The 18,612-nt window shown below is 44.1% G+C and overlaps 1 long non-coding RNA gene across 1 annotated transcript in view; it reads left to right on the forward strand.

Moving 5' to 3' along the window:
* The first annotated feature begins 616 nt into the window (after positions 1-616).
* Positions 617-18,612, forward strand: part of LOC121281790 — a 97,903-nt gene continuing 79,907 nt past the window's right edge. Inside the window, exon 1 of the long non-coding RNA XR_005943932.1 lies at positions 617-788. This is a non-coding gene — a long non-coding RNA (uncharacterized LOC121281790). The remainder of the gene's footprint in view (positions 789-18,612) is intronic.

Raw genomic sequence — 18,612 nt, forward strand, 5'->3', positions numbered from 1 at the left:
CCGCGCCGCCATTTTACGTGGGCGGGCCAATTAAGACCGGCCCAGCGTGACACGCGCCCAGAAGCACTGACCGCTCCCTCTGTGAGTGGGAGGGGGGTGGGTTCCCTGAGTCGGGATTGTGCTCTTTTGCGCGTGCACACAAAAGAGCGCAGGTGTCTCAGGGAGATAAGTTAGATAAGTTTTAAGTATTGAAAAGTTTAATGAAGAAAAAGCAATTGAAGACATGTCCCCTCATGTGACAGTGTCACACGAGCTGGGACATGTCAATGAACTTTAATGAAAAAATTTATTTAATTTATAAACCCTTCATGAAACCTCATCCCGCCCGCGGTTGAGGTTCCATGAAAAATGCAAAGGCCGTCTGGGCTATTTGCCTGCCCCACAGCAACCTAAAGGTTGGACGGGCAGCTTTCTCAATAGCCTTATTTGGTTCATTAATGGCCTTAACAAGCTGTTGACAATTTGTCGGGCACGCAGCTGAGCTTAAAATCTAAATGGCGCGCGGTGACATTGTGACACACACCCGTCGTCACTCCACATCATTTCACGCCTTAGCAAGCAGGCTCCGCCCCCGCTCACCAAGCCGAAAATTCTTGCCAATGGCTGTGGCATTGCCTTGGTATCACAGCACTCTAATGAGGGTGACCCCTCTCCTCTCCCTGCCTCACATCCAGCAGCTATGGGGCTTGAGATCTGGACCCAGTGCCTTTTGCTGCAGGCTCATTGAAAAGAGAATGTGGCAGAAAGCCCCCTCCTCAGGTGGGGCCATGACCATACCTGGATGACAGGTAGGAGTTTTAAAAATACATTTGTAAAGTATTTTCAGATGCAGCCATATAGATTGTGTAAAGAACCATGATCTGTTAGAGATTAGGTAAGCTACTAATGAGGTTTATAAACCAACTGCCAGTTACATTTGAATAAAAAGCAACCATTGATTTTTATGCCAAACCTTTTGATTTAGAAGACAGTGATTGGCATTTCTGGAAACTTGTCCCACAATTCCAAAAGGGACTGGTTGTAGGCTCTATGTTTGCTTTTGTTTAAATAATGGTGACCCTCACAGCTAGACAATAGATTGTCTTGATTTGCTTCATCCACATACATGTGGGAAAGGTATGCCTTTAAATAATGAAGCACTGAGTGACAGATACAGTCAGCGGCATTGGATAATTAAGCGGAGATCGGTCAAGCGATAGATTTATAAGCATTCTCTGTCTGGACCATAATGACATTCTGACTGAGTTCAATGACTCCTGATGCTTTCCTGAAGCTTTTCACACTGCTCAGTTGATGCAGGATGGAATGTAACACATTAGCAACTTTACCAATCTCATGAGATTAGAGTCTCAAAGATGCGTGAATCATAGGATAAAAATAACAACTTGATTTTAACAACAGTACCATCCTGTCATTGAAGAAGATTAACGCACAGGAACCTTACACACAGCCCAGTTTGAATTCCATTTCGAAGGTTTGAGCCGGTGGATGAAAACAAAAAGTGGAATTCAATTCAGGTGTAAAATCCAGGGACTAACCTTTGGGAGAAAATTAAACTGCTTTTATACTGGTGTATTGCAGCACTGTGCTGTCAGCATTCCGATCACGATAACTGTCCAAAGTCTACTCCAACATAAACCCCTTAAATTCCACAACCATAAAAAATTACATGGAATTATGGGCTGAGCTAACTCCCTCATAGAATTATCTTCTTTATCTTAAGACAAGCTATTCATAGGACAGTTTAATTATGGTAAGATATGTCAGTAGTGTGTAACTGAGTTCATTATTAATATGTAGTATACTCAGTCTGAACACCGGCAAGCAAAATAGAGCATTTTCAAAAATTTGTTCACAGGCTGTGCCTGTAGAAATGAATGTGTCAACCAACATTCACGACTGATTTTGAATAAAAGTGAGGAGTGAGTAAGAGCTACGGCCACTTAAGAGATGAAAAATAAAATTAATGAGATGAAGGATGAGCAGAAAATCTGGCAAAAAATGAAGAGATTGGGAGGAATGAAAGGTTTAAAAAAAATGCTTAAATTTATAAAGCTCCTTTCACAAACAAAGGACTTCTCAAAACACCTTACGGCCAATGAGATACTTTTTGAAGTGCATTCACTGTTGTAATGTAGGAAACGCAGGCAGCCCATTTGTGCACAGCAAGATCCCATAAATAGCAATGTGACAATGATCAGATACTCTTTGTTATGAAAGATAATTATTGACCAGAATTCCAATGCTCATTTTCAAAATAATGCTGTATGATGTTTCACATTCAGCTGAGAGGCAGACTGGGCCTTGGTTTAACATCTTATCCAAAAAGATGGCACATCCAACAATGTAGCACCTCCTCATTACTGCTCTGGAAGCTTCAGTGTAGATTTTTATGCTTGAATCAAGTAAATAGTGAAATGATTATGAAAAGCTTTATTTTTGTTTCTCTGGATTGTATCAACAGAAAAAAAACGTTAATTTCATGGAAAAAAAGTAGAGTCTCTATTGACTAACCCAATCAGGTAAATTACCAAGTTCCCTCCATCCATTGCTGTATATGAGCTCCTCCAGGAGGCTAATGGCATCAATGCATTTTGTTACATCAGATTTTTACAGCATTCAGGATTGAGCTTATAACTATCAAGTAACATTTTCTCCACATAAGTGCCAGGCAATCGCCATCTCCGCTTGACATTCAACAACATTACTGTCACTGAATCCTCCATCATCAACATCCTGGGGTTTACCATGGACCAGAAGCTGAAATGGGCTAGCTATATAAATACTGTGGCTACAAAATCTGGCCAGAGGTTGGGAATTCTGTGATGAGTGACTCACTGCCACGACTCCTCAAAGCTTCTCCACCATCTACAAGGCACAAGTCAGGAGTATGATGGAATACTCTCCACTTGCCTGGATGAATGCAGCTCCCAATACACTCAAGAAGCTCAACATCATCCAGGATAAAGCAGTCCACTTAAGTGGCACCCCATCCACCTGCTTAAACATAGAAACATAGAAACTAGGAGCAGGAGTAGGCCATTTGGCCCTTCGAGCCTACTCCGCCATTCAATATGATCATGGCTGTTCCTCTATCTCAATGCCATATTCCCATTTTCTCTCCATACCCCTTGATGTCCCTAATATCCAAAAATTTAACAGTTTCTTTCTTGAATATACTCAGTGAACCAGCCTCCACAGCCTTCTATAGTACAGAGTTTCATAGGCTGACCACCCCATGAGTGAAGGAATATTTCCTAATCTCAGTCCTAAATGGCCTGCTCTGTATCCTGAGACTGTGGCCCCTGGTTCTAGATTCCCCAACCAGGGGAAACATCTTCCCTGCATCTAGTCTGTCTGGCCGTGTTAGAACTTTATACGTTTCAATCAGATCTCCTCTCATTCTTCTAATCTCTAGTGAATACAGGCTCAGTCAAACCAATCTCTACTCATAGGACAGTCCTGCCATCCCCAGTATCAGCCTAGTGAACCTTCGCTGCACTCCCTCTATGGCAAGTATATCCTTTCTAAGGTAGGGAAACAAAAACTGCACACAATACTCCAGGTGTGGTCTCACTAAGGCCTTGTATAACTGCAGTAAGACATCCCTGCTTCTGAACTGAAATCCTCTTGCAATGAAGGCCAACTTACCATTTGCCTTCCTAATTGCTTGCTGCACCTGCCTGTTTACTTTCATTGACTGGTGTACAAGGACACTCAGATCCCCTTGTACATCCACATTTCCCAATATATCACTATTTAAATCATACTCTCCCTTTTTGTTTTTCACACTGAATCATATAACTTTACATTTATCCACGTTATACTGCATTTGCCATGTGTTTGCCCACATGCACAACTTGTCCAAATCGCCTTGAAGCCTCCTTGCATCCTCCTCACATCTCACAACCCTGTCCAGTTTTGAGTCGTCAGCAAACTTGGAAATATTGCATTTGGTTTCCTCATCCAAGTCATTTATACATAGCATGAATAGCTTGGGCCCAAGCACTGATTCCTGCAGTACATTACTACTGCCACTCAGAAAAAAACTCATTTATTCCCACTCTGTTTCTGGTCTGTCAACCAATTCTCAACCCATGCCAGTATATCATCCCCAATCCCATGTGCTTTAATTTTGCCCATGAGACTCTTATGTGGGATCTTATCAAAAGCCTTCCTGAAATCCAAATACACCACATCCACTGGTTCTCCCTTATCTATTCTACTAGTTACATCCTCAAAAAACTCCAGCAGATTAGTTAAGAATAATTTCCCTTTCATAAACCCAGGATGACTGTCTAATCCCGTTAACGCTTTCCAGGTGTTCTGTTACCATGTCTTTTATAATAGATTCTAGCATTTTCCACACCACTGATGTTAGGCCAACAGGTGTGTAATTCTCTGTTTTTTCTCTCCCTCATTTTTTAAATAATGGGTTTACATTTGCCACCTTCCTATCTGTAGGAACTATTCCAGAGTCTATCGGATTTTGGAAGATGACTACCAATGCATCCAACATTTCCAGGGCCACTTCCTTTAGTACTCTGGGATGTAAATTATCAGGCCCTGGGGATTTTTCAGCCTTTAACCCCATTAATTTCTGTAACACCATTTTTTTTATGAATACTGATTTTCTTCAATTCCTCCTTCTCGCTAGACCCTTGGTTCCCTAACACTTCTGGGAAATTATTTGTGCCCTCTTTTGTGAAGACAGGACCAAAATATGTATTCAATTCTTCTGCCATTTCTTTGCTCCCCATCATAATTTCCACCTTTTCTGACTGCAAGGGACCTATGTTTGTCTTCACTAATCTTTTTCTCTTCACATATTTATAGTGAATACACCTGCACCCCCAACTCCGAAATGCAATTAGCCAGTTGCTGCAGCTGGACACTTCCTGCACACATGGTTGCCAGTGTCACTGAAAGTGTCCATGAATTCCCACATAGAACAGGAGGAGCATAACTTGGGTGTGAGCTCTGCTGCCATGACATCCCTTCAGATTAAGCTTGTTTGTTACTCCCTTTGAAGGATACTAATTATGCTAGGAGACTTATTCCACTCCAACCACTCCCATTACAGTCCAAATTCCACACCTTATTTTGTTTAAGCTAATGGACTGCCACAGATTATTTAGTTGAAAAAGCAGAAGTACTCACCAGAACCTATCTACCAATCAGCTGCCTCCCCAGCGTCATATCACTTTTTGAATCGTGATATCCTTGTGCCACTTTCAGCCCTGGGTCTCCCTGGAACTCCCTCACAGTCCTCGCGACACTTTCAGCCCTGAGTCCAGCTCCCACTCTTTTTAAATCTCCACTCTGACTCTCAGCTCCCACTCTTTTTAAATCCCTGCTCTGATTCTCAGCTCCCACTCCTTTTAAATCTTATCCAGGCCTCCGCTCCGCACTGCCTCCTGGTCCTGCTCTGGGAGACCACTAGCTATTTTATCTGCTCCCTCTTCTTGCACTGTTTTACCTGCTCCACCACTCTCGCTCTGTTTTATCTGCTCCCACCTCTCGTGCTGTTTTATCCACTCTCTCCTCTCATGCTGTTTTATCTGCTCCTTCCTCTCTCAATATTTTATCTGCTCTCTTCTCTCACACTGTTTTAACTGCTCCTTCCTCTCTCACTATTTTATCTTTTCTCCCCTCTCATGCTGTTTTATCTGCTCTCTCCCCTCACGCTGTTTTATCTGCTCTCTCCTCTTGCACTGTTTTATCCGCTCCCACTTCTTGCACTGCTTTATCTGCTCCCCCCTCTCGCACTGTTTTACCTGCTCCACTGCTCTTGCGCTGTTTTATCTGCTCCCTCCTCTCACGCTGTTTTATCTTCTCCCTCCTCTCATGCTGTTTTATCTACTCCCACCTCCTATGCTGTTTTATCTGCTCCCTCCTCTCATGCTGTTGTATCTGCTTTCTCCTCTCGCAATTTTCTATCTGCTTCACTGCTCTCACGCTATTTTATCTGTTCCCACCTTTCACGCTGTTTTATCTGCTCCCACCTCTCACGCTGTTTTATCTACTCCCACCTCTCACGCTGTTTTATCTACTCCCACCTCTCATGCTGTTTTATCTGCTCCCACCTCTCACGCTGTTTTATCTGCTCCCTCTTCTCACATTGTTTTATCTGCTCTACTGCTCTCGTGCGGTTTTATCTGCTCTCTCCTCTCACGCTGCATTCTATCCAGCAGTATGTACCATATACAAGGTGCACTGCAGGAACTCATCAAGGGTCCTTTGACAGCATCTTCCAGATCCACGACTTCTGTCAACTAGAAGTTAAGGGCATCAGATGCATGGGAACACCACCAACTGCAGGCTCCCCTCCCAGCCATACACCATCTGACTTGGAAATATATCGCCGTTCCTTCACTGTCGCTGGGTCAAAATCCTGGAACTCCCTCTCCAGCAGCACTTTGTGTGTACCTACACCGGATGGAGAGCAGCAGTTCAAGAAGGCAGCTCACCACCACCTTCTCTAGGGCAACTAGGGATGGGCAGTAAATATTGACCTCACCAGTGACGCTCACATCCCAAGAACAAACAACAAAAAAATGACCACCCATTTTCACAGCAGTAGTTTCTGCTTTTACTGATCAGCTACTTTTCAAGCTCCATTCTCAGTTACACAAAACAAAAATTCAGTGTCTTCCCCTCAGCTAAAATTTAATCCAACACCTCAACGCACCTTACCTCTCTAACAACCTCCCTCAGTTGAATTTCTAGAACGCCAGCTCTACATATAATGCCATGCTCCGTAACTTTCCCAGACTCAGACCTACCCCCAGACCCCAACTTTATCTGCAGCAATATTGCCTTCAGCCATTTTAGCCCCACACTGCATATCATAGTACACAGCATTTACAGCTCAGAAACAAGCCATTTGACCTAACAGGTCCAGGCCAGTGTTTGTACTCCACATGTACTTGGGTTCACCATGCTTCATCTGGAATGCTTTATGACCTTTCCTCCTTTCTCTTCCATGTCACTGTTCTCTCCTCTTAAAGACCCCTTAAAAGCTTACCTCTTTGACCATGCTTTCCAGTGACTCCTTTTAAATCTGCTTAGCTTTGGCTATTTTTTTATTCATCCATGGGATATGGGCATCGCTGACTGGGCCAGCATTTATTGTCTATCCCTAACTGCCCTTGAGAAAGTGGTGGTGAGCTGCCTTATTGAACCACAGAAGTTCATGTGGTGTAGGTACACCCAGAGTGCTGTTAGGAAGGGAGTTCCTGGATTTTGACTCCACAACAGTAAAGGAACGGCAATATAGTTCCCAGCTATGATGGTGTGTAGCTTTGAGGGGAACTTGCAGATAGTGGTGTTCCCATGCATCTGATGCCCTTATCCTTCCAGATGGTAGAAGTCATGTGTCCAGAAGGTTCTGTCGAAGGACACTTACCGATTTGTTGCTGTGTATCTTGTTGATGGTACACACTGCTGCCACTGTCTGCTGGTGGTGGATGGAAAACATGTTTAGGAAAGTAGATGGGTGCCATCAAGTGGGTTGCTTTGTCCTGGATGGTGTCAAGCTTCTTGTGTGTTGTTGGAACTGGACTCATCCAGGAAAGTGGGGAGTATTCCATCACACTCCTGACCTGTGCCTTGTAGATGGTGGACAGGCTTTGAGGAATCAGGAAGTGAGTTACCCATCATAGAATTCTCAACATCTAATGTACTCTTGTAGTATTTATATGGCTGGTCCAGTTAAGTTTCTGGTCAATGGTAACCCCCAGGATATTTATAGCTTATATTGCTGTGAAGCACTGTGGAATTTTTTATCATATTAAAGGCAGCCTATGAATAAAATGTATGTGAAGGACCTCAAAACCTTGAAGAGGGTAAAGAGGAGATTTCTGATCCCGCAGCAGGTGGGATCAGAAAATGCTGGCAAAAGTTTCAGGTAATGACTGTTCTGAGGGCCTGAAATGTTAACTTTGATTCTCTCTCCACAGATGCTGCCAGTCCTGCTGAGTATTTTTGTCATTTTCTGTTTTTATTACTATTTATCCATAGTTGATTTTATACTGGGTTTATTGGGGTGTTAGTGCTGCTGGTGGTCAAAAGCCTGCAGCTGGCAGTAACCAATAGAATTTAGGACCAGGATGCTTATGCTTGAACTGTAGGAAAAACACTAGTTAGGTTGCAGCTGGAGTACTGTGTTCCTATTTCCTTTGTGAGAGGTGGCCAATAACTAGAAGGAGTAGATTTAAATTCATTGGTAGAAGGATTAGAGAGGAGTTGAGGAGAAATCATTCACCCAAAGAGAGGTGGGGTATGGGACTCACTGTTAAAAGGGTGATAGAGCAGAAACCCTCATCACATTTAAGAAGTACTTGGATATGCATGAAGTGATGTAACCTATAGGGCTATGGACCAAGAGCTGGAAGGTGAGATCTGGCTAGCTAACACTTGTTTGGGTAGCAAGGACACAGAGGACTGAATGACCTTTTGTACCATAAATCTTTCTATGTTTCTACCCTTGAAGTAAACTTGTTGGATTATTAAGGCCTGATTCCTGGGAAAACCAATCTTTTATCCAGTCTTTCCAATCGGCAACCTTGGTTAACATGTTGACTTCGGCTTGGCAAACTTATTTTGTTTTGGCTCCTCAAGACACAAGTGTCCAGGGAACTAGCACCCAATGTTAAAGAGAAAAAGAAAGAATTTGCATTTTTCTAGTGCCTTTCATAACTTCAGGATGCCCCAAAGAACTTTGCTACCAATGAAGTACTTTTGAAATGTAGTTATTAGTGCAATGTAGGGAAACACGGCAGTCAATTTGCTTACAGCAATAAACAGCAATATGAAAATGACCAGTTGATCCATTTTTTAGACATGTTGGTTCAGGGATAAATATTGGTCAAGACGCGAGGGAGAATTCCTCTGCTTGTCTTCAAAAGAGTGCCATGGGGTCTTTATGTTCTCCTGAAAGGGCACAGGCGATGACAGTTTAATGTCTCATTTGAAATATAGTGAGGATTTAGTTCTGTCGAGAAGGGTCATGAGGACTCGAAACGTCAACTCTTTTCTTCTCCGCCGATGCTGCCAGACCTGCTGAGTTTTTCCAGGTAATTCTGTTTTTGTTTCGTCTAGCAGCATGATAGCTAGATCACATCTCTGTCAATTCATTTACCTTGCTGCTCTAAATTACCAGCCCTGTCACTTATGATATCAAGATTAACAAACAACTCGCACCTCGGCCTATTGAAAGCGTTTATGGAAATGAAGCCTGAAAGAGAGCTGTTCTAACAGGAATAAACAAGTAGTCTTATTAAGTAGGAGCAAAATACTGAATAGAACACCTGGCAGAGTTATATAAGCATTGCCCTATTCATTAAGCTTGACTGGTGCTATTGTGTTGTGGAGCATAAAGAGGGAAACAAATAGATTTGCCAGCAAACAGATCTTTCCTTCTGCTTAGATGGTTGGGCTGCAAATAATCCAATTATATAATTTGTTTGAAAGGAAGATTAACACATTGTAATGTCACCGTAGTAACAGTGAGAGATATTGCTACCAGTTATAACTTTTTTATTCGTTCATGAGATGGTTTATCGGGGAGGCAGTGGCACAGTGGTAATGTTACTGGACTAGTAATTGAGAGGCCCAGGCTAATTCTCTGGGGACATGGGTTCAAATCCCACCACAGAACCAGGTGGTGGAACTTATATTCAATGAATTGATAACATCTGGAATTGAAAGCTAGTCTCAGCAATGGTGACCATAAAGCTGCATTGGTTGTCATAAAACCCCATCTGGTTCATTGATGCCATCCTTACCCTGGCCTGACCTACATGTGACGCCAGACCCACAATAATATGGTTGATCCTGAACTGCCCTCTGAGATGGCCAACAAGCCATTTAGTTGCACCAAAGGAATAAAACCGGATGGACCACCCTACCAAGGTACCAGAAACGACACACTCAGTCCTATCAAACCTCCAAAGCCCTCCTTACTAACATTTGGGAGCTTGTCCCAAAGTTGGGAGAGCTTTCCCACAGGCTAGTCAAGCAGCAGCCTGACATTGTCATACTCACTGAATCATCCCTTACAATGTCCCAGAATCCTCCATCACCATCCCTCAGTATGTCCTGTCCCACAAACATCCCCATTCTCAATGATGGGGGAAGCCCAGAACATCAGTGCAAAAGGCACAATTCCAAAGACCTTCAGCCAGAATCCTGACATCTTGTGAAAGAATTTTTAAAAAGACGAGGGCGTTCGCTGGCCAGACCTGTTACCCATCCCTAATTACCCTTGAGAAGGCGGTGGGAAGTCAATTTCTTGAACCGCTGCAGTTTGTGAAGTTGGATACCTCCACAGTGTTACTATAGTGGTTTCAGGCTTTTGATCCAGCCATTGTGAAGGAACGGTGATGTAAGTCAGGATAGTGTTATGATATGGCAGGTGACTTTTTTCTAGACTGACCAAATTCACAAGGGAAACTTGGCCAGGCTATCACAACAATTTTGCAATTTGTATTTCTCACAAGAAGGCTTGTGCACTGAAGTCAGAAGTAATGAGTCTATTACCACCTTTAGAGATTTTTAAAGATTAAATTAAAGCATTTATTAACAAAAGAAAAGCAAACTTAAACACACACAGGATTACAGTTACACAGTTATAACAGTTCCCAAAATTTCTACTTAACCAGACTCCCAACCACACACTCCCTTAAAGGCAACAGTCCAAATAGATTCCAAATTTACAAAGTCATTCAATAATATTACCACAAGCACCCATTGGACAAGTGAATTCCAAAGGCTTTTAACACAAATTTGGTTACTGGAACAGCAAACTTCTGCAGGGCGGTTAGAGGCATTCCCCCAAGTCTGTTTCACACAGTCACCTTTCAAGATCACACACAGTCACACTTCAAACAACCTTCCATCCTTCTTTAAATATATTTCATCCTTTTTGATCTGTAAGCCCCATTGTTTCAACTTGCCTTCAGAAGTTACTTTTCCCAAAATATAAAAATCTTTCATGTTATTATTATGGCCAGCAATTTTGGGAAAATAAATATAATCACTTTGCCTTACTTATCTTAAACAAAAACAGAATTACCTGGAAAAACTCAGCAGGTCTGGCAGCATCGGCGGAGAAGAAAAGAGCTGACGTTTCGAGTCCTCATGACCCTTCAACAGAACTGATCTTTCTTTACAAGGAGAGGGAAATATAAGCTGATTTAGGGGGGTGGGGAGGGGGAGAAGAAGTGGAGGGGGGGTGGTGTTAGGATAGGAGCAGATCATCAAAAGATGTCACAGACAAAAGAACAAAAGAACACAGAGGTGTTGAAGTTGGTGATATCATCTAAACGAATGTGCTAAGTAAGAATGGATGGTAGGGCACTCAAGGTACAGCTCTAGTGGGAGTGGGGGAGCATAAAAGATTTAAAAATAATGGAAATAGGTGGGAAAAGAAAAATCCATATAAATTATTGAAAATAAAACAAAAGAAAGGGGGATGAAACAGAAAGGGGGTGGGGATGGAGGAGGGAGCTCAAGACATAAAGTTGTTGAATTCAATATTCAGTCCGGAAGGCTGTAAAGTGCCTAGTCGGAAGATGAGTGTTAAAATGGCAAGCGACAGGGAGGTTTGGGTCATTCTTGCGGACAGACTGCAGGTGTTCTGCAAAATGGTCGCCCAGTTTACATTTGGTCTCTCCAAAGTAGAGGAGACCGCATTGGGAGCAACAAATACAGTAGACTAAGTTGGGGGAAATGCAAGTGACATGCTGCTTCACTTGAAAGGAGTGTTTGGGGCCTTGGACGGTGAGGAGAGAGGAAGTGAAGGAGCAGGTGTTACATCTTTTGCGTGGGCATGGGGAGGTGCCATAGGTGGGGGTTGAGGAGTAGGGGGTGATGGAGGAGTGGACCAGGGTGTCCCGGAGGGAACAATCCCTACAGAATGCCGACGGGGGGATGAAGGGAAGATGTGTTTGGTGGTGGCATCATGCTGGAGTTGGCGGAAATGGCGGAGGATGATCCTTTGAATGCGGAGGCTGGTGGGGTGATAAGTGAGGACAAGGGGGACCCTATCATGTTTCTGGGAGGGAGGAGAAGGCGTGAGGGCGGACGCACGGGAGATGGGCTGGACACGGTTGAGCCTCAACAAGAAATTTTTTCTCTTTCTCTCAAGAGCTAAGGAGCGCAAGCTCCAGCAACTCATTGACACCAACACCCATCTAGGACCCTCCACCCCTGCCTGTCCCTCCGTCCCCACCCCGTCTTCCAATCCCAGCCCCAGCCGTGTATTCACTATACCCCCTGACCTTCCCCTCTCCGACGCTGAACGTTCAGTGCTTAGCAAAGGACTTCGTTTCGTATCTTTACGCCCTCATCTCAATGAATTTCGGGCTCGGCACGAAGCTGAACTCTTCTTCCGCCGTCTTCGTCGCCATGCTCACTTCTTTGGGCAGGAGTCCTCTCCCCGTTCAACGGATCCTTTCACCCACCTCCAATATTCTCCCTCACCTGGACCCCTCCCTCTGGATTCTTACCTTCTCTTTTCATTGAGAACTGTCGGCGCGACATTAGTCGTCTCAATTTCTCGGCTCCTCTCACCCATTCTAACCTGTCTCTCTCTGAACTTACTGCACTCCATTCTCTCAGGCCCAATCCTGACATTGTCATCAAACCCGCTGACAAGGGTGGTGCTGTTGTTGTCTGGCGCACTGACCTCTACCTCGCGGAGGCTGAGCGTCAACTCGCAGACACTTCCTCCTACCTCTCTCTGGACCATGACCCCACCACTGAACATCAAGCTATTGTTTCCAGGACTGTCACTGACCTCATCTCCTCTGGGGATCTTCCTCCCACAGCTTCCAACCTGATAGTCGCCCAATCTCGGACGGCCTGCTTCTACCTCCTACCCAAAATCCACAAACAGAACTGTCCTGGTAGACCAATTGTGTCAGCTTGCTCCTGCCCCACGGAACTCATTTCTCGTTATCTTGACTCCCTTCTCTCTCCCCTTGTCCAGTCACTTCCCACCTACATCCGTGATTCCTCTGACACCTTACGTCACATCGACAATTTCCAGTTCCCTGGCCCCAACTGCTTCCTCTTCACCATGGACATCCAATCCCTCTACACCTCCATCCCCCACCAGGATGGTCTGAGGGCCCTTAGCTTCTTCCTTGAACAGAGGCCCAAACAATCCCCATCCACCACTACTCTCCTCCGTCTGGCTGAACTTGTTCTCACACTGAACAATTTCTCCTTCAACTCCTCTCACTTCCTCCAAATAAAAGGTGTGGCTATGGGTACCCGCATGGGCCCCAGCTATGCCTGTCTCTTTATGGGGTATGTAGAACATTCCTTGTTGCAGTCCTACTCCGGCCCCCTTCCACAACTCTTTCTCCGGTACATCGATGATTACTTCGGTGCTGCTTCATGCTCTCGTCAGGATTTGGAAAAATGTATTAACTTTGCTTCCAATCTCCACCCCTCCATCATTTTCACATGGTCCATCTCTGACACTTCCCTTCCCTTCCTTGACCTCTCTGTCTCAATCACTGGTGATAGACTGTCCACCAATATCCATTACAAGCCTACCGACTCCCACAGCTACCTCGACTACAGCTCCTCACACCCCGCTTCCTGTAAGGACTCCATCCCATTCTCTCAGTTCCTTCGCCTCTGTCGCATCTGTTCAGATGATGCTACCTTCAAAAACAGTTCCTCTGACATGTCCTCCTTCTTCCATAACAGAGGTTTTCCACCCACGGTCGTTGACAGGGCCTTCAACCGTGTCCGGCCCATCTCCCGGGCATCCGCCCTTAGGCCTTCTCCTCCCTCCCAGAAACATGATAGGGTTCCCGTTGTCCTCACTTTTTAACCCCACCAGCCTCTGCATTCAAAGGATCATCCTCCGCCATTTCCGCCAACTCCAGCATGATGCCACCACCAAACACATCTTCCCTTCATCCCCCCTGTTGGCATTCTGTAGGGATTGTTCCCACTGGGACACCCTGGTCCACTCTTCCATCACCCCCTACTCCTCAACCCCCACCTATGGCACCTCCCCATGCCCACGCAAAAGTTGTAACACCTGCCCCTTCACTTCCTCTCTCCTCACCGTCCAAGGCCCCAAACACTCCTTTCAAGTGAAGCAGCATTTCACTTGCATTTCCCCCAACTTAGTCTACTGTATTCGTTGCTCCCAATGCAGTCTCCTCTACATTGGAGAGACCAAACTTAAACTGGGCGACCGCTTTGCAGAACACCTGCGGTCTGTCCGCAAGAATGACCCAAACCTCCCTGTCGCTTGCCATCTTATCACTCCACCCTGCTCTCTTGCCCACATGTTTGTCCTTGGCCTGCTGCATTGTTCCAGTGAAGCCCAACACAAACTGGAGGAACAGCACCTCATCTTCCGACTAGGCACTTTACAGTCTTCCGGACTAAATATTGAATTCAACAACTTTAGGTCTTGAGCTCCCTCCTCCATCCCCATCCCCTTTCTGTTTCTTCCGCCTTCCTTTTGTTTTTTTTCCCCAATAATTTATATAGATTTTTCTTTTCACACCTATTTCCATTATTTTAAAATCTTTTATGCTCCCCCACTCCCACTAGAGCTATACCTTGAGTGCCCTACCATCCATTCTTAATTAGCACATTCGTTTAGATAATATCACCAACTTCAACACCTCTGTGTTCTGTTGTTCTTTTGTCTGTGACATCTTTTGATGATCTGCTCCTATCCTTACACCCCCCCACCCCTCCACATCTTCTCCCCCTCCCCCTCCTAAACCAGCTTATATTTCTCTCTCCTTGTAAAGAAAAATCAGTTCTGTTGAAGGGTCATGAGGTCTCGAAACGTCAACTTTTTTCTTCTCTGCCGATGCTGCCAGACCTGCTGAGTTTTTCCAGGTAATTCTGTTTTTGTTTTGGATTTCCAGCATCCGCAGTTTTTTGTTTTTATTTTTATATCTGCCTTACTTATCTTGTCAGTTGTAAAAATCTTATCATGTCCTTTTGAAAATCAAACAGTCCTCCATTTATCTAAAGTTTTTTTTATTTATTCATTCACGGGACATGGGCTTTGCTGGCTGGGCCAGCATTTATTGCCCATCCCTAGTTGCCCTTGAGAAGGTGGTGGTGAGCTGTCTTCTTGAACTGCTTGAACCTCTAACCACCCTGCCGATGCAAATTCCATTCACACCATACCTGCTGAGACCTCACCCTCTTACTCATCTACATTTTAAATGTCTGTTTTACACCTCACTTCTTTGATAATTTAAACCTTGCAGTCTAATCATCTCTAGTTTAATTAAATTAGCCACACACACAGAACCATACACACACACCACACATAACCCTGGTTAAAATATACCACAGTAATATTAGAAAAAACATGATAGTTTCCTGACAATAGTGTATGAAGCGGAGGGAACTTTTAGGTGGTGGTCGTGCTCCCATGTGTCTGTTGCTCTTGTTCTTACAGGTAGTAGAGGTCATGGTTTTGGAAGCTGCTGTTGAAGGAGGTTTGGTGAGTTGCTGCAGTGTACCTTATAGATAGCACACACTGCTGCCACTGTGCACCAATGGTGGAGGGAGAAAATGTTTAAGATGCTGGGTGGGGTACTAGCCAAGTAGCTGCTTAGCCCAGGGTGGTGCTGACTTGTTCTTGTAACCACAGTATTTCAATAGCTAATCCAACTAAATTTCTGGTCAATGGTGATCCCATCGTGTTGGTGGTGGGGATTCAGTAATGGTAATGCAGCTGTATGTATGGCAGGGGTAGTTAGACTCTCTCTTGTTGGAGATAGTCATTCCTGGCACTCGGCTGGCCTGAAAGTGATGTTTCAGCCAATTTCAAGACTCGCTGCATGTGAGCATGGATTATTTCATTATCTAGGGTATTGTGAATGGAGTTGAACACTATTGGACTAATCAGAAAACATCTGACCATATGAATGAGGGAAGGTCATTGATGAAGCAACTGAAGAAAATTGGACCAAGGACACTGCCCTGAAGAACTCTTGCGGTGATATCTTGGAACTGAGACGATTGGCCTCCAATAATCACAACCATTTTCCTTTGTGCTAGGTATGACTCTAACCAGTGGAGAGTTTTCCCCTGATTCTCATTGACCTCAATTTTGCTACAGCTCTTTGAAGCCACACTCAGTCAAGTGCTGCCTTGACATCATAATGTAGTGAAGTCAAGAGCCGAGTGAATCAGGTACAAAAGAAGTGAATTGAAGGACTACATTGTCGTCAAATATTACACAACAGAACTCAGAGGTAACCAAGAATACTTGTACACAAGCGTATAATTTAAATTGACTTCAAAACCAATATAATTGAAGGGTTTAGCAAGCCGCACGCACTTTCGGATTCTTTGCAGCCACCTGTCGCATTATTCAACCAGTTATTATTTCTTGCATATATAATCTTCAGGCTTGTTGCTTTGGATTTTAACCAGTCATTGGTTGCAAGCTTATTGTTTCATGTCATCAGTCAAATGTTGTTTTTATTATGTGGGTTTTTGCAATTTATGCTGCAGTTTTGAGGAGAATATTGCACAATTCTCTCTATTCTTCTGTTGGCAAGCACACACCGATGTCCTTTATTGTATAAATAAAAAAGGACAATTACCAGCTTACTAAATGACATGTTTTTATGTTTAGAGTAAATGTAATTTTAGTAGGTTCTCCAGTGGTTTCGCAAGGATAATACAGGACTGACTGTGCAACCTTCAGTGGAAAAGTTGCATTACTCTGATAGCAAGCATAGAAATTGTGAAGCACCCATGCCTGGTCCCAAACTTTGTGCGTGATACACAATTAGCCAGCCGCTCTTGAAGACAGCCTGCCTCTCTTAAAGGGAAGTTACGCTCAGGCCACAGGACTAGCTACAATAGGCTCTTTCAAGGCTTTGCTGGAAGGAAAATGTTGTATGGTGGCCGAATGATAGAATTGAACTGCAGACACATTAAGTTTATTTCCAATGTATTCAGCAGCAACTAAACCTGTGCTTTCAACTCCAACTCTATCTATACACTGACTGCTGAGGTAGCCCGCGCTACTCTTCTATTGGTTACGATAGATCTTGTGATCTTTCCTAACTAGCATTATTCTTAAAGGTATATTACACACAAATAAAACCATAATTACTAAATTCCTCCCCCTTTACCTTGGCTATGCATATTATATTTACAAGTACATATTTTTTAAGATAACAAAATATTTACACTGGGTAAGGAATCTACAAGTTCAGTCTTTCAGGTGGTTTCCTGGTATGTGTGAAACATCGCAGCTCCACAACTGCAGATTCTTTGTCAGGAACCTCCTTTTTCCGGAGTTGTCTGAACTTCAGGTGCTTCGGTGGGCACTTACAGTTCTGTATCCTCAACTCTTACAGGTACATCAGACATGGATTGAGTATCTACAACAGGAAACACAGACCTGGTCATGTTGCTGGTGGAACAAACTCTTGGTGATTTGTCTCCCTCCCCCTTAAATGACCCATATGTTTATGGATGATCTGGCCTTCCACCTCCGTGTGCTAAGAGAAAGGTCCAGTCACCACACTTATCTCACCCGGTAATCACTTTGGTCCTTCCCTGAAGTTTTTCACATATATTGGCTCTCCACGGTAAATTTCCTCTCATAACTATGCTGTTCCTCTCATGTCTAGTTTTCTGGCTTCCCTGACTCCTTTCCACCTTCCCCTCTAAATTCAGTATTATTAAGCTCAATCTCATCCTGAGACAGCATTTCAACAATACCTCCAAAGGTGTGATACCTGTTGTGTGAGGGGAAGTCCTGTAATGAAAAGGAAAGTGTGCTAGCTTGAGGGCCAAGGAACCACCAGTTAGCTTTTTCATGCTGGTCTTGAACATTGAACCACCCTTTCGGCCAGTCCATTTGAGGAAGGGTGGTACAGTGCAGTTTCTACGAGTGATACTGTTGAGGCTGATAAACCGTTGAAACTACTTCTGGTAGTCCGTGAATGGCAAAACTCCGATGTAGTTTCTCAATTGTAGCGCCCGACATTGGTGACTTCACCTCATATGCATCCAACCATTTTGAATGGGCATCGACAATGAACAGAAACATTGTTTCCAGGAAAGGCCCAACGTAGTCAATGTGTAACCGCACCCAGGGTCTACCTGTCCACTCCCATGGGTGTAATGGAACTATCGCTAGCAACTTCTGCAGATGCTGATGTTGCTCACAATACTTTACCATACTCTTTATTTCACCATCCATCCCTGGCTGCCATAAACATCTGCGTGCTAAGGTCTTCATTCAGGAAATCCCCGGAATCAAACTATGTAGTTCAATTAAAAGTGGCTTCCTTCCCTTTGGAGGAACTATCACTCGTGCTCCCCACAATAAGATGCCATCCTGGCTGGTTATTTCATGTCTTCTGTTGAAGTATGTTTTCATTTCATCAGATACGGGCTCCTGTGACCAACCATGAAGCACTTGTTCTCATACTTGCGATAGGACTGGGACCCGACTTGTCCAGTCTCTAATCTGTTGAGCACATACCAGCGAGGAATCTAAGAAACTTAACAGTAAAACAAGTTCCTGTGGAACTGGGATGTGCTCATAATTTTCTTATAAAGGCAATCACTAAGGGCACC

The sequence above is a fragment of the Carcharodon carcharias genome, chromosome 9, assembly GCF_017639515.1.
Source record: "Carcharodon carcharias isolate sCarCar2 chromosome 9, sCarCar2.pri, whole genome shotgun sequence".
NCBI classification, from domain to species: domain Eukaryota; kingdom Metazoa; phylum Chordata; class Chondrichthyes; order Lamniformes; family Lamnidae; genus Carcharodon; species Carcharodon carcharias.